At 42.0% G+C, this 16,609-nt stretch overlaps 1 long non-coding RNA gene across 16 annotated transcripts in view; it reads right to left on the reverse strand.

The window, feature by feature from the left end:
- LOC127483555 (uncharacterized) overlaps window positions 1–14,680 on the reverse strand; it is a 194,712-nt gene extending 180,032 nt beyond the window's left edge. For 11 of the 16 annotated variants that reach the window (XR_016218937.1, XR_016218940.1, XR_016218938.1 and 8 more), the window contains exons 1-2: window positions 14,543–14,680; window positions 12,685–12,797 (exon numbers count right to left, since the gene is read on the reverse strand). This is a non-coding gene — a long non-coding RNA (uncharacterized LOC127483555). Of the gene's footprint in view, window positions 1–12,684; window positions 12,798–14,118; window positions 14,180–14,542 lie in introns of those variants that run through there. The other 5 variants (XR_016218943.1, XR_016218942.1, XR_016218941.1 and 2 more) reach the window with 4 other exon arrangements.
- Window positions 14,681–16,609: the final 1,929 nt, after the last annotated feature.

The raw sequence follows: 16,609 nt of genomic DNA on the forward strand, positions 1-16,609 counted from the left end.
CACCAAAATATGATGCAATCCTTCTCCCCACTAACTCAGAATGTGACCTTATTTGGAAAAGGGGACTTCCCAGAGGGAATCCAGTTCAAATGAGGTCATTGAAGTAGAACATAATCTGATACAACTGGTATCCTTACAAAAAGAGGGCACAGACATACACAGAGAGAAGCACTGTCATTACCTTAAATTTCTGTTTTGTTTCTCCAATACCTCCCTCTTCTCCTCACTCCTTTCTGATCATCTTTTCCTCCATGACCATTAATCTCTATTTTTTCTTTGACAGGTGGAGTTACAGACAGTGAGAGAGAAAGAGAGAGAGACAGAGAGAAAGGTCCTCCTTTTGTTGGTTCACTCCCCAAATGGCTACGGCCAGTGCGCTGTGCCGATCCGAAGCCAGAAGCCAGGTGCTTCCTCCTGGTCTCCCATACGGGTGCAGGGGCCCAAGCACTTGGGCCATCTTCCACTGCCCCCTGGGCCACAGCAGAGAGCTGGACTGGAAGAGGAGCAGCCGGACTAGAACCCAGCGCCCATATGGGATGCCGACACCGCAGGTGGAGGATTAACCAAGTGAGCCACGGCGCCAGCCCTTTGACCATTAATCTTAACAGTTGTTCATTTACTCTCTATTTAACGGTTAGATATTAGCAGTAAAAATAGAAGGCTGGGAGGGGATGAACTATGTCCCATCAAAATTCTCAGGTTGAAGCCCTAAACTCCAGTTCCTCAGAATGTGACTGTATTAAGAGATAGGGTCTTCTGACAGAAGACCAACAAGGATACAGTAGATTTAAATGACACTATAGCCCAAATGGATCTAACAGATATCTACATAATTTTTCATCTCACACATAAAGAATTTACATTCTTCTCAGCAGAACATGGAACCTACTGTAGGATTGACCACATACTAGGCTGTCGCTCCCCCTCTTCGTGGAGGAACGACACAGGACCCTGCACTGTTCTTTTGTCTGCTCGGCCCTCCCCGTGTTTGCTGCTGGTTCTTCCCGGGTTGGCTACCGTCCCTTCCACCTCCGTGGAAGGGCGGTTCCCCCTGCCACATTCCCCACTTCCGCGGGGGAGCGGCACACTGCCGGCCGGCTCTCTCGGGGGCTGCACAGGTGTTCCTTCAGATAGATGTTCCTCTTAGATGTTCCTGGTGCATGTTGTCTCTCTCCTCCTTTATAGTCCTCTTTTGCCAATCCCAACTCTGCTACCCACACGCTGAGTACGCTGCTCTCCTCCAATCAGGAGCAGGTCCTACAGTTTATTGGTTGAACTGGAGGCAGTTGTGTAGAAGCTGTTTGCTCCTCTCTCAGCGCCATATTGTGGGAAAGCAGATGCATAGAATAAGTCTTAATTCCAGTAACTTAGTCTAGTCCGAGTTGCTCCCCACACTAGGCCATAAACCAAGTCTCAGCAAATTCAAAAGAATTAGAATCATATGATGCAGCTTCTCAGACCATAGGGGAATGAAGTTGGAAATTAGCAACTCAGGAATCCCTAGAATATATGCAAATACATGGAGATTGAACAACATGCTCCTGAATGAACAATGGGTCATAGAAGAAATCAAAAGAGAAATCAAAAACTTTCTGGAAGTAAATGAGGATAACAGCACAACATACCAAAACTTATGGGATACAGCAAAAGCAGTGTTAAGAGGAAAGTTTATAACAATAGGTGCCTACATCAAGAAATTCGAAAGGCACCAAATAGATGAGCTTTCAATTCACCTCAAGGATCTAGAAAACCTACAGCAAACCAGACCCAAATCTAGTAGGAGAAGAGAAATAATTAAAATCAGAGAAGAAATCAACAGGATTGAATCCAAAAAAAAAAAACATTACAAAAAATCAGCCAAACGAGGAGCTGGTTTTTTGAAAAAATAAACAAAATTGACACCCCATTGGCCCAACTAACTAAAAAAAGAAGAGAAAAGACCCAAATCAATAAAATCAGAGATGAAAAAGGAAACGTAATAACAGACACCACAGAAATAAAAAAGAATCATCAGAAATTACTACAAGGACTTGTATGCCAGCAAACAGGGAAATCTATCAGAAATGGATAGATTCCTGGACACATGCAACCTACCTAAATTGAACCATGAAGACATAGAAAACCTAAACAGACCCATAACTGAGACAGAAAGTGAAACAGTAATAAAAGCCCTCCCAACAAAGAAAAGCCCAGGACCAGATGGATTCACTGCTGAATTCTACCAGACATTTAAAGAAGAACTAACTCCACTTCTTCTCAAACTATTCAGAACAATCGAAAAAGAGGGAATCCTCCCAAATTCTTTCTATGAAGCCAGCATCACCTTTATTCCTAAGCCGGAAAAAGATGCAGCACTGAAAGAGAATTACAGAACAATATCCCTGATGAACATAGATGCAAAAATCCTCAATAAAATTCTCGCCAATAGAAAGCAACAATACATCAGAAAGATCATCCACCCAGACCAAGTGGGATTTATCCCTGGTATGCAGGGATGGTTCAATATTCGCAAAACAATCAATGTGATACACCACATTAACAGACTGCAGAAGAAAAACCATAGGATTATCTCAATAGATACAGAGAAAGCATTCGATAAAATACAACACCCTTTCATGATGAAAACTCTAAGCAAACTGGGTATGGAAGGAACATTCCTGAATACAATCAAAGCAATTTATGAAAAACCCATGGCCAGCATCATATTGAATGGGGAAAATTGGAAGCATTTCCACTGAGATCTGGTACCACACAGGGATGCCCACTCTCACCACTGCTATTCAATATAGTTCTGGAAGTTTTAGCCAGAGCTATTATGCAAGAAAAAGAAATTAAAGGGATACAAATTGGGAAGGAAGAACTCAAACTATCCCTCTTTGCAGATGATATGATTCTTTATTTAGGGGACCCAAAGAACTCTACTAAGAGACTATTGGAACTCATAGAAGAGTTTGGCAAAGTAGCAGGATATAAAATCAATGCACAAAAATCAACAGCCTTTGTATACACAGGCAATGCCACGGCTGAGGAAGAACTTCTAAGATCAATCCCATTCACAATAGCTACAAAAACAATCAAATACCTTGGAATAAACTTAACCAAGGATGTTAAAGATCTCTACGATGAGAATTACAAAAATCTTAAAGAAAGAAATAGAAGAGGATAGCAAATAATGGAAAAATCTTCCATGCTGATGGATTGGAAGAATCAATATCATCAAAATGTCCATTCTCCCAAAAGTAATTTATAGATTCAACGCAATACCAATCAAGATACCAAAGACATTCTTCTCAGATCTGGAAAAAATGATGCTGAAATTCATATGGAGACACAGGAGACCTCGAATAGCTAAAGCAATCTTGTACAACAAAAATGAAGCTGGAGGCATCACAATACCAGATTTCAGGACACACTACAGGGCAGTTGTTATCAAAACAGCATGGTACTGGTACAGAAAAAGATGGATAGACCAATGGAACAAAATTAGAAGCACCAGAAATCAATCCAAACATCTACAGCCAATTTATATTTGATCAAGGATCCAAAACCAATCCTTGGAGTAAGGACAGTCTATTTAATAAATGGTGCTGGGAAAATTGGATTTCCATGTGCAGAAGCATGAAGCAAGACCCCTACCTTTCACCTTACACAAAAATCCACTCAATGTGGATTAAAGACTTAAATCTACGACCTGACACAATTAAATTATTAGAGAACATTGGAGAAACCCTGCAAGATATAGGTACCAGCAAAGACTTCTTGGAAAAGACCCCGAAGCACAGGCAGTCAAAGCCAAAATTAACATTTGGGATTGCATCAAATTGAGAAGTTTCTGTACTGCAAAAGAAACAGTCAGGAAAGTGAAGAGGCTACCAACAGAATGCGAAAAAGTATTTGCAAACTATGCAACAGATAAAGGGTTAATAACCAGAATCTACAAAGAGATCAAGAAACTCCACAAAAACAAAACAAACAACCCACTTAAGAGATGGGCCAAGGACCTCAACAGACATTTTTCAAAAGAGGAAATCCAAATGGCCAACAGACACATGAAAAAATGTTCAAGATCACTAGCAATCAGGAGAATGCAAATCAAAACCACAATGAGGTTTCACCTCACCCCGGTGAGAATGGCTGACATTTAGAAATCTGCCAACAACAGATACTGGTGAGGATGTGGGGAAAAAGGGACGCTAATCCACTGTTGGTGGGAATGCAAACTGGTAAAGCCACTATGGAAGTCAGTCTGGAGATTCCTCAGAAACCTGAATATAACCCTACCATAAACCCAGCCATAGGACTCCTTGGAATTTACCCAAAGGAAATGAAATTGGCAAACACAAAAGCTGTCTGCACCTTAATGTTTATTGCAGCTCAATTCACAATAGCTAAGACCTGGAACCAACCCAAATGCCCATCAACAGTAGACTGGATAAAGAAATTATGGGACATGTACTCTATAGAATACTATACAGCAGTCAAAAACAATGAAATCTGGTCATTTGCAACAAAGTGGAGGAATCTGGAAAACATCATGCTGAGTGAATTAAGCCAGTCCCAAAGGGACAAATATCGTATGTTCTCCCTGATTGGTGACGACTAACCAAGCACCAAAAAGGAAACCTGTTGAAGTGAAATGAACACTATGAGAAACAATGACTTGATCAGCCCTTGTCCTGACTGTTGATGTACAATATAATACTTTATCCCTTTTAGTATTTTTTTTTCTAGTTAATACTATTGGTTGAACTCTCTAATTAATACACAATTATTCTTAGGTGTTGAAATTTAACTGAAAAGTGATCCCTGTTAAATATAAGAGTGGAAATAAGAGAGGGAGGGGATGTACAATTTGGGACATGCTCAACTGGACTTGCCCCAAATGGTGGAGTTAGAAACGTGCCAGGCGATTCCAATACAATCCCATCAAGGTGGCATGTACCAATGCCATCTCACTAGTCCAAGTGATCAATTTCTGTTCACAATTGATCATACTGATAGGTCTAAGAGTCAAAGGGATCACACAAACAGGACTAGTGTCTGCTAATACTAACTGATAAAATCAAAAAGGGAGAGAATGATCCAACATGGAAAGTGGGATACACAGCAGGCTCATAGAATGGCAGATGTCCTAAACAGCACTTTGGCCTCAGAATCAGCCCTAAGGCATTCGGATCTGGCTGAAGAGCCCATGAGAGTATTTTAGGCAAGGAAAGCCAAGACACTCTGGCAAAAAAAAAAGAAAAAAAGAAAAACACCTAAATGAAAGATCTCTGTGAGTGAGATCCCAGTGAAAAGAATGGGTCATCAAAGAAGGAGGTACCTTTCTCTGAAGGGAGGAGAGAACTTCCACTTTGACTATGACCCTGTCTGAATAAGATCGAAGTCAGCGAACTCATAAGGCTTCCATAGCCTTGGCAACTCATGACAAGAGCCTAGGGTGATTACTGATGCCATAAAAAGAGTGTCAAATTGTTAGGTCAACAACAGGAGTCACTGTGCACTTACTCCTCATATAGGATCTCTGTCCTTAATGTGTTGTCCAATGTATTTACACTTTATGTCCTGTGTTGATGAAAACTGTTGAAATCTTTACTTAATATATACTAAATCGATCTTCTGTATATAAAGATAATTGAAAATGAATCTTGATGTGAATGGAATGGGAGAGGGAGCAGGATATGGGAGAGGTGTGAGTAGGAGGGAAGTAATGGGGGGGGGGAGCCATTGTAATCCATAAGCTGTACTTTGGAAATTTATATTTACTAAATAAAAGTTAAAAAAAAAAAGCGGGTCTTTAAAGAGGTGAATAAGCTAAATGAGGTCATTAGCATCCACCCTAACGCAATGTGACTGGGAAGTGGAGATTAGGGCACAGGCAGCACAGACAGAGGGAAGAACAGGAGGCACAGAGAGGGCGTTCTCAAATCTGCAAAGGCTGGCCATCCACTTGCCACGTTTAACACAGAGACAGAGTTAACCACACAGCGCATTTGAGAGAGTGCAAGAAGTTGATTTTAGCTTGAGTATGAATAGAAGGTAAGGGGAGAAAGTCAGAACACAGTCTGGAGGAGCAGGCGAATGGCAGAACAAAGGAGAACTTAAGTCCCACACGGAGGCTTTCGGAGCAGAAGGAGATAGTCTCCGACCACCATTAAAGAAAGAACACAGAGAATGGGTGGGTATGGTGACCCACAAAGAGGCTGTGAAACTCATCTAGGGGGGTAATACAGAAGGCGTGAACTAAGGCAGTGGCCTCACAGACCAGCAGGAGTCGTTCATCAACTGGATGCTGTCCATGAGGAAGGGGGAGAAGCCTGTGGCGGTCTCCAGGCATATGGCTTGAGCAACTGGACACCGTTGACTGAAAATGGATTAGTTCTGTAGGCAGGCAGTGAGGTCAGTTACAGCCAGAGGTGTGAGACACAGGCAGGCCAATGGACCAGACAATTGGAGAAATGGGTCCCAAGCTCAGGATGAACCTTGAAGATATTTTGTGAAGTGAAAGAAGCCAGACCCCAAAAGCCACATGTTGTATGATGCCATTTGCAGGAAATGCCCAGAAAAAAACAAATTTATAAAGAAAAAAAAACTGTTGCCAGAAATTTGAGGTCTAGGAATAGTAAGAATGACTACTAAAAGGAACAGAGCTGCTTTTTGGGGTGAGAAAATATCTTGAAATTAGACAGCAGTGATGATTACACAGCCTTGCAAGTACAGTAAATTATTGTACTTTATCAGTGTACAATTTATTGTTGTGAAGGTACATACAACTGATGGTGTGTGAATTATATCTTAATCAAAAGAAATTTTAGATGTAGAATAAAATTAATCATAACTTAGGAGTCAGAGTTGAAGGCATGGGCCTGGATGAGCTTTCTCAGGGAAAGTGGTAAAAGAAAAAATTCATAAATTATGGTATTATTATAAAACTCTTAAGTCATCTTTGAAAATAGCAAAGACATTTCTAAATAAGATGCTGTCCTTTTCTTTTGAAGAATCTGAACTCTTCCACTATCCGTTAATCCCTTCATAATGTATTATGACAAAGCATGAATGAAGATAGCATTGCAGTGCTAGCCCTTGCTTGGCCGGCAGTCTTTTATTTTTTCATGTTGATGTATTATTTATTGATTTATTGACTGCCCCAGTTCTTGCTGGGATGTTCTGATCAGCTCATGGCAAATGTCCGTCTGTGATGGGCAGCTGCTGTGGAAGGTTTTCTACAGGAGTGAGCTTCAGGTGAACCTGAAGGCACCGAGTTGATTAGATGTAAAGGAATACAGGAAGCATGTTCCAGAGGGAGGGAAAGTTATGTGCAGAAGCCTGGTGGTGGTAGCTCATTTTGGTGGAGGCCAGGGGAGCATGCAGGGAAGTGTCAGGCTCCAAATCATAACCGTGTTATGGACTTCATTCTGCAAGCTTTATTTATCTCCTTTCCTACCTTCCCTTATCATGACTTACTTATTCATGCTTTTTCCAAAGAAAGCTATATCCTTCTCAGGGGAAGGACTCGCGTTATTTCCTTTTTGTTTTTTAAAGATTTATTTTATTTAGTTGAAAGAGTTAGAGAGAGAGGTAGAGCCAGAGAGGGAGAGAGAGGTCTTCCATTCTGCTGGTTCACTCCCCAAATGACCGCAACAGCCAGGAGCCAGGAGCTTCTTCTGAGTCTCCATGTAGGTTCAGGGGCCCAAGGAGTTGAGCCATCTTCTACAGCTTTCCCAGGCCATAGCAGAAAGCTGCATTGGAAGAGGAGCAGCTGGCACTTGAACTGGCACCTATATGGGATGCCGGCACTGCAGGCTGGGGCTTTAACCTGCTGAGCCAGGAGCTGTGTTATTTCATCATTGTGTTTTCTACAGAATTTACAAAAGCATTTGACAGATAGTAAATTTTCTATGATTGCATTGAATTAGTGAATGAATAAATAAGGAGCATCTTAGAATGTTTTCTCATCTAAAAGTAGATATTCATTTGTCTATTTTAATAGATTGACATGTGGAATTTGGATTTACCTTTAAGGCTATTTGGCAATTGATTTTTTTTTTCTACAAGTAAGCAGTTGGTTTCTAGTTTCTTCGAGCACTGCCAGTTGTGAATGGAATCATTTGTGCTTTGTTCTATTATTCATTTTCATATTCAAGAATGGCTGGTGGTCATGTGGCCCTTATGGAAGTCAAAAATAAAGACAGATTGGAGCCAGTGTTGTGGTATTGGGTTAAGCCACTATTTTTGATGCCAGTATCCCATATCTGAGCACAGTTCAAGTGCTGGCTGCTCTGCTTTCTGACCAGCTTCCTGCTAATGTGCTGGGAAAGCAGCAGGTGATCATCCAAGTGTTTGCGTCTGACCACCCATGTGGGAGACCTGGATGGTTTCCGGACTCCTGGCTTCAGCCTGTCACAGACCTGGCTGTTGTGGCCATTTGGGGAATGAATCAGCACATGGAACTTCCCTTTCTTTCTCTCTCCTCTCTCTTTTTCTCTCTGTAATTGTGCCTTTCAAATGGATAAATAAATCTTTTTAAAAATAAATAACATGCATAAAAATCAAATACATTAAAATAAAACATTTTCATAAATGCGAAATTAGGGCCTGAACCCCTTATTGTTACCTCTTCTTCATTCTTTGGAAAAAATTTGAGCTCAGGTCGTGCTGCTTCTCTATCCTGAAGGCCAGCAGCTTTGGCCAAATGCCTCACAGAGAGGAAGGGAAGCTGGGAAATGTGGCTGCTCATGGAAAAAGGCTTTGTCTTCAGTCTCCAGACTGTCAACATTCACACCCTGGCTTATCTCAGTTGACAGAAAATTGGAGGAGAAATATTTTCAAATCCTCTTGGGCCCCCAGGCTGGAAAGCAGACAAACTGCTCCATTGCAGAGGAGCGGAAATGTTGAGTGATGAATTATCCTTGTGAAGCGGCTGACAGGGTGCACGGCTGTCTCTGCTGGTCTCTACTTGCTCATGCCTGACTGCTCCCTCTCCTCTTTATGGAGAAAGGAAATGACTAGAAGGCTCTAGGACTTGGGTTCAGGAGGAAGGGAGTTAAGAGGTTAAATTAGCTCTGTATAAGCCTCGGGTTTATGAGAAATCCTGTTGGGAAGAATTTTTATAGCTATGATGGTCAAGATTCATTAAGCTGACTTCATGTTCATATTAAACCTACATAATGAGGTGAGGCTTTTACAGATGTGCCAAACTTTGACCAGCCACAAACTCGTTATACCAGCTTCTTCCTTTTCTAATTTAAATGAATGGATAGAAGTAAAATCACCCTTCTTTCTGCTTTCTCTCTCTGTGCAAATTGGCCTAGTGGGTGGAGAATCTCCCTGCAGATCTGTGTTGGAGGGGAAGCTCTGGTGTTTGGTAAACCTTCCTGATTGTTTGGCGGTGTGAGATGTGGACAGAGATAATATGAAAGCGAGAACAAAAAGAGAAAACACCAAATAATGCAATGCCTGTGCCATCTCATGACATTTGGGTCATTGAAAACTCAAGTCATGGCTTCTTAATGCAGAAGCTTAGAAAAGACTAGGAAGAGTTTGCTTAAGTCCTGCCCCAATCTGATCTCCTAACAAGGAATCAATATCCCCAGGTGACTGATATACGATCCCCAAACCTGGTTTCCTGTTAATACTGTGGCAACTGCAAACATTAAAGCAGGGCTGTCAGCTTAGGCTCTATAGGACGTACTGGGAGGATAACTGTTGCATGGGGTGGGGCTTAATAGCACCATTGACCTCTAAGGACAGAAGGAAGAGCACCTCCCCATCCTTGACAATCAGAAATGCTTCCAGGTTGAGGCACCTGGCCTATCAGTCAAGACACTAGTGAAGAAATCCACATCCCACGTTGGAGAGCCTGGGTTTGATTCTCAGCTGCAGCTCCCAACGTCAGCTCCCCGGGAGTGAACCCATGAACAGAAAATTTGTCTGTCTCCAAATCTTTCTCTGCCTTTCCAATAATTGAAAATAATTGTTTTTAAAACATAAAACCTTTTATGCACATTGTCTTCTGTGCTACCCTTGCTGCCTGGGATTGCCTTGTCGCTTCTTGTCACTCCACACCTACATTCCTACACTAAACACTGCTTCGGGTGTCTCCCCAGTTAAGTCCTGGAGCACCTAGCGTGGACTCTGAGCAGTAAACGAACCTAGAGAATAAGGACTGAAGAGAGTTTCCCTGTATCATTCTGGTAGGGCTTGGACATTCAGATGTCAGAAGAGCACATTTCACCCAGATGGATAAGTTAGACCAAGACAGATGCACATGCAGAGGAAGTCCTGGGCTCGCAAGCTTTCACTCAGCACATTGAGCTGTGTCCCACGTTATCCTCAGGTAGCAGGTAGCAGGGACAATGTCTGGGGCATTACACCCCTCAGATGGGAATAATGGAAGTGGAGGAGGCAGGCAAGGCAGATGGAGGCCGTCCTGGGCAAATGGTGGTTGTGAGGAGTGGCATGACCAACCACATGCTAGGAAGCATTGGGAGCACTGTGGCTGGGAGTGACAGGATTTCTTGGCAGGCATGAGCTATGTGGAGAACAAGGCTCTTGGCGCTCACACCTGTCCGTGAACCTCTGATCAGGGGCTACTGGGGAGCCAGACTTGCTCACTTCTCCTTCACAAGCCTAGGTAGAGACCCAAGAACCCTGCCCAAGGACTCCCTGGGAAACGTGCACCCTGCCATTCAGTGCCCAAGGTGTGATGCAGGAAGAAACTGAAGGAAGCCCACAGGATAGTTCTGGAGTTGCCTCAAGATTTTCAGAAAGATTAAGCCTGATTTTGAAAGGAAAAAAAAATCATTTATCTCCAAGTTGGGAGTGAAATTGAAAGATGTCTTTTATTGCTCTTAGAGAAAAACATCAAATGAGCAATTTTTCAAAAAGAATAAATTAGACAGATGGTAGAAATCAAGGTGCATTCTAGAGATGTAACAATAAGGATGGGTTAGCTTTGCCATTCGTTCCCAGGGACCCCATCAGGAGATATAGACATTAACCTGCAAGTGCAAAATACAACAATATCCTAAGCTTCTGATGCAAGACAAGCAGGCCTGAGTGGCATTTCGGAAGTAACGCTAGACTGCATTCTGCTGGGAGGTACAGCCCTAAATGACTCAGGTCTGCACAGTTACGGGTGCAAACTTCAGGAGGAATGGTTATGTTCTTCCGACTTATGACTCATAAAATGGGGCTGAACATGAGAATCAGAAGGACAATTTAGTAATTTGACCAGTTTGGAAGACAAATTTACACCTCTGAGTGGCCCTGGCAGCCCATTTTCTGGGATGCTGAGAGGTAATATAAACCTCACACAGCTGCACACTAAAGATATAAAATACCCGACCTGGGGAGAAGCAAGTGGCAGGTACCATGCTGCAGCACTGTACACCACAGACCAGATTTTGCATTTTACATTTTCCAAAATGATGAGATTCTGTCTGTTTCCAACTCTTTTCCTTGGTTCTTTGCATCACCTGCTGCTACATATTTATTTATCTGGGTTTGGAAGGGAACTCTCAAATAAAAATTGTAAATGTCCTCCTATCCCCACCTGATCCCAGTAACAACAGCTGGCTCAGCCAGCTGCAAAATATCATGCGCTAATGACTTCAGTTAAGGTGAACTGAGAGAGGATTATGGATATGAACTGCAGTGGTTAAGAAGTCAAATTTCCTCTTTATGCCTCTTTATAAAGGCCTCTGCCTCTATTTGCAGATGCTAATAATACTGGACTTTGGGGCTTCTCAGCAGGATGCTCTAAGGAGTTTTCCTCTACGAGAAGTCTAGAATTAGAGTGGCAGTGAGAAAAGGGAATGCAGAATAGTTTTGATTGGATTACTTAGTTACATTAAGATTGAGGTTGCTAGAAAAATATAGTTACATTTGAATTTCAGATACACAAAGAATATTTTAGTATTAAAACTGTCCTACGCAACATTTGTCCAACTATTGCACGGAAAATGCTCATACTCAAAAGCTACTCAGCATATTTCTGAAATTCAAGTTTAACTTGGTAAGTGACCAGTATCTTTGCTAAATGTAGCAATCTTACGTAAGATGAAAAATCGATGAACAGTGTTCAATTCCTAAATTCCAATTGTTGAAAGAGAGCACTGATGCCATTATTATCAACAACAAAAGCAAACATTTAAAATTTTTATTTTGTTTTGAGATAAAACTGGGTATTTGTATTTGAACCTGGGGGTTCAAATCCATGGTTTACAAACTCAGGCCATGAGGCCAATGAAGGAGCTGAATTTTGCCAATGTCTCCACTACCTTCTGCTTCCTCCTCAGTCCAGTTATCCCTGCACCAAGTACAGGCTCCTTTTTACAGAAAGCAGAAACCTAAGCAGGAAGACACCTGTTCACCAGCCTTCCCAGAATTTCCAACTGAATTAAGTTCTTCAGTTGTAAATAGGAATGTTTCCTTACTACGGTCCACACTCAAAGTCTGGTAAAAGTAGGTAAACAGAGTGTGCATAGTTCAGAATCAACCAGGACACAGTACACACATTATCAGCATGACTTGGAAAGAAAAAAAAGAGGAAACAAAGATACGCTAAGAATACATTGAAATTTCAATTTCTTGTGAAAATGAAGTGCTAGCTTTGGTCACCAGGGATGGACCAAGCAGCTGTATGCTTCTAAAAAGAGCAGAGGCAAAAATCCTATTACTTACCAGAAACCTAATGTGTGTCCTATCTTACTCTGTGCTCCTTGGCTCATAAAAGGAATCACAAGTCAACATGTGTGAAATCAGGACCTGCTGGCTTCAAGCCTTTCCTGGAAATCCTGAAAATGGACACAAATGGTGACATCACCCTGAGATCAAGAATCAAAGGGCAGTGGTACAAGAAGGCTGCACTGCTGCAAATGGTTCCTCTCCTTAGGGAGCCACAGCACGTGCGACGCAAAGCATGTGAATTGTTTTTATTTCTGACTTGTACCCTGGCCAATTAAACAGGATGAGATCAAGGAGGAGGGGTAGCCGCTGTTTACCAAACATTATCGCCTCAAGATGGTGTGTAAACACACTACAGCTGGGGATTTGGGCAGGTTCCAGAGCCAAACTATCTGAAGTGGGAGAATGTGCTAGAGAAGTCACTTTCCTGCAAACAGGTGAGGACCAGGAAGAGCGCGGGGAGCACGTGGTATTACTGAATGGAACTAATGCGTTAAAAGCATGTAGGGACAAGGCTGTGACCCCAGAACTTCGCTTGTCAGCTTCTTTGGCAGGAAAGTGAGAGAATAGTCTGATTTCAAAAATTGTAAAGACAGAGTGGGCATCAATCCCCAAGAAATCCTAATTACTCAAATATATACCTAATGCAATCCAGTTCAATTCAAAAGCCTTTAGGAAGGTTACTGAGTTGGTTATGGTAGCCATAATCAGAGATTCCTAAGTGAGCTGTGCCACAAAGTGTAAGGGATTCCCACCTCGCTTTTTAAAACTCCCTTTCTTCTGAAAATAGCCCTATTGCCATTTGAGGACTTTAGACATGAATTTCAAATGGATTGAAAAAGAGTCCAGTTGAAAAGGGTCACCTATGGATTAGTTTAAAACAGTTTGCTAATCTTAGCTTTGATCTGGGAAAAATAAGGATAAATCAGTCCTCAAGATTAAACCTCAGGATTTATCAGCAGGAGAATTTTGCTGATCTTCAATGTTCTAGCAAACAGGGCAAAAACGGCAAGTCTAAGATAAGGAGATTTAAAACTGTGACTCTCATAATTTAAAAACAAAACTTTAAGTAGAATCCAGAAACATGTAAGAAATTATTGCAAGTTACAAGTGGTGGTGCACTGGGACTACGGGAAGGCTCTGTTTTGAAGAGCAGCTCCCAACCAGCCTAGCCCAGGCTCCTTGATATTGAAACAATCAGAGTTCAAGGTTAAAGGTAAGATTTTTTTTTAACTGAATCATTAATTAATTATGACCACTAATACTCTGGCCCACAACAAACAAGTAATGAAACAAGCAAAAGGCAGGACCAGATGGAACATCAAGGCCATGGAGAAAAAGAGTAGGAGCAAGCTTATAGGTGCCCAAGGGAGGCCAGAGGTCAGAGGAACGATGTTCAACAACAGCCTGGGCAGGCCTCCGTTTACTAACCTTCCTCCAGGTGGACCCCAGGCGCATTAGAGGCCCGAGGAGTGCTTTGCAAGGCTCACCTGGTGGATGAGAATATATCCCCACCTGACTCCAGAGCAATGAAAGTTAAGCGGTGACCACCCGATGAGAATGCAGTGGGTAGTAAACTGTAATTGTGATTCGGGGGAGCAGAGCTGCCGTTCAGCCTGGCTGTACCATTCGTGAGTAACACGTGACAATAAGGACTTTACAAGTCCTCAGCGTTATTTCCCTTCTCCCAGGACGTTGCTGTATTGAGACAGAGAGGCTCATCCAGCTGCCCTTACTTACCACCTTAATGAATATTCATGAAGCACTTTCTGTAATGCTTGACTGTAATACCCACCCTCATGTCCCCTTCCCTCGAAAACGCTGTCCTGTGCATCTACTTATACCCTCTCCTTACCTGCAACGTTTACAGCGTGGCTCCAAGAGAAATCGCCCCCTTGCACTTGAGATCAGGCTCTGGTGATAAAAGAAACTCTGGCTTCTCACAGGAAACATCAATAAGCCACCGCCTCTAAGGAGCTGCAACCAATCACGCTCCTTCTCTACTCCCGTTGTCTACAATGGAGAACTACCTGATTGACTTTTCTCCTGGCAGCTGCAAAAGTGAACTTCTCATCAAATACAGTCTAGAGAGTCATTTAGATGAACTTGCCAAGCCATGGACTCATCTGGGACTTGCATCTATAAATGTTAAAATATTGGCAAAAAGTGGATGTAATCAGGACTTTTGCTTCCATCAACCAGATTTTCATCAGCAAAGCATGTGCAAGCTCCCAAGGATTCTTAATCTACGATTCACTGCTTGTGTACCTGCTATTTTTCTGCTGCCTGAATCATTCCTTCTGGTCATCAATACTTTTTCTGATGTCTGGTTTTTCCTTGGTGTTCACGTGGTTTTATATAGTTGATTTGTGGCAGGGGTGGGAAGGTAGGGGTTTTGAGTCACACTAATTGGATTTTCTGTGCACTACAGTCTATATTTTGCTTGTCCCTACTCCAACAAACAGCATGCATGCTTCAGTACTAAGGAGAATGAGGTGAGAGATTCCCACCCTACTACCAGGAGACTTCAAATATGGGATGCTTGGCCTTCATTTCCTATTCTGCTTTTGTTTCAGTAATCAAAGCTTTCTAGGTAGTTCAGCTATGAACGTTAGTGTTATTTAACTTAATTCTCAGCTTGTGAACCTCTCCCCCCCAAAAGGGAAGACAAATAAAAATAAAATTCTCACTCAGGACAGCAGAAAAACCAGAGAACACAGCTTCTCCACCTATTTCTTCCTTGCTATTCTCTCCTAGGCCCTGTCTGCTTTTTGTCTTGTAGTGAGTCTCATTCTCCCTTCCACCTCCAGTACCGTCCACCCCAGCCTCTCACTATCCCCTAGCAAAGATTCAGATAAATGAACCCACAACTTCATGAGCTAAGGTTAAGATTTCTTCTCTCTTTGAGGACTTTCTTGTAAGAGGAAATGCTTCTTTTTTTTAACAAATATAAATTTCCAAAGTACAGCTTATGATTACAATGGCTTTTTCCCCCTCATAACTTCCCTCCCCCCTGCAACCCTCCCCTCTCCCACAAGACAAACTATTTGGGGCAGAGGAAAGTTTCCTGATGTTTTTCAAATTATGCCAAATTTATTGATTCTTTGATTTGTATTCTGCTTCTTTCAAAATGAATTTTTTAAAAATAAAATTACAGGGGCTGGCACTGTGGCGTAGCGGATAAAGCCACCGCCTGCAGTGGCAGCATCCCATCCGGGTGCCAGTTCAAGTCCACTTCTCTAAGCTCTCTTCTATGGCCTGGGAAAGCAGAAGTTGGCCCAAGTCCTTGGGCCCGTGCACCCATGTGGGACACCAGGAAGAGGCTCCTAGCTCCTGGCTTCGGGTTGGCCCAGTTCCAGCCATTGTGGCCATTTGGAGAGTAAAACAGTGGATGGAAGACCTTTCTCTCTCTCTCTGCCTCTTTCTCTCTGTGTGTACCTCTGACTTTCAAACAAATAAATAAATCTTCTTTTTAAAAAAAAGAAAAAACAGAGGATAAAAATTTGTAAAAATAAAAAAATAAATAAATCGCTGAGATCAACATACAAGGGGACTTCAAGACTGAATGAGAATATGGAATTTCTAGAAAATAAATAAATAAAAATAAAATTAAAAATATAACAAAAAATTAACATGATAAAATTAGGGAGGGTAATGACAGAGGATAACATAAGCCAAAGATAATGTCAGCACACAAAATATTCATACCATTAACAAGTTGCATGATGACTATACCTAGCCCTTAAATTCACCTCCAAGAACCCTAAAGGAAAAAGCAAAGGGAAAAATAAGGTACAAATTCATAGAGTTCCTTAGGCTGACAACAGTTCAGAAGAATGAAACCCAGGCATGACCAACTAGCCTCTGTGCGGGTTAGTATGTGTAGAATTCATGGTAATGAGATTCTTTTTTTAAAGAATAA

This window comes from Oryctolagus cuniculus, chromosome 13 (assembly GCF_051225735.1).
Source record: "Oryctolagus cuniculus isolate XC-2025 breed Fujian yellow rabbit chromosome 13, ASM5122573v1, whole genome shotgun sequence".
Taxonomy (NCBI): Eukaryota; Metazoa; Chordata; class Mammalia; order Lagomorpha; family Leporidae; genus Oryctolagus; species Oryctolagus cuniculus.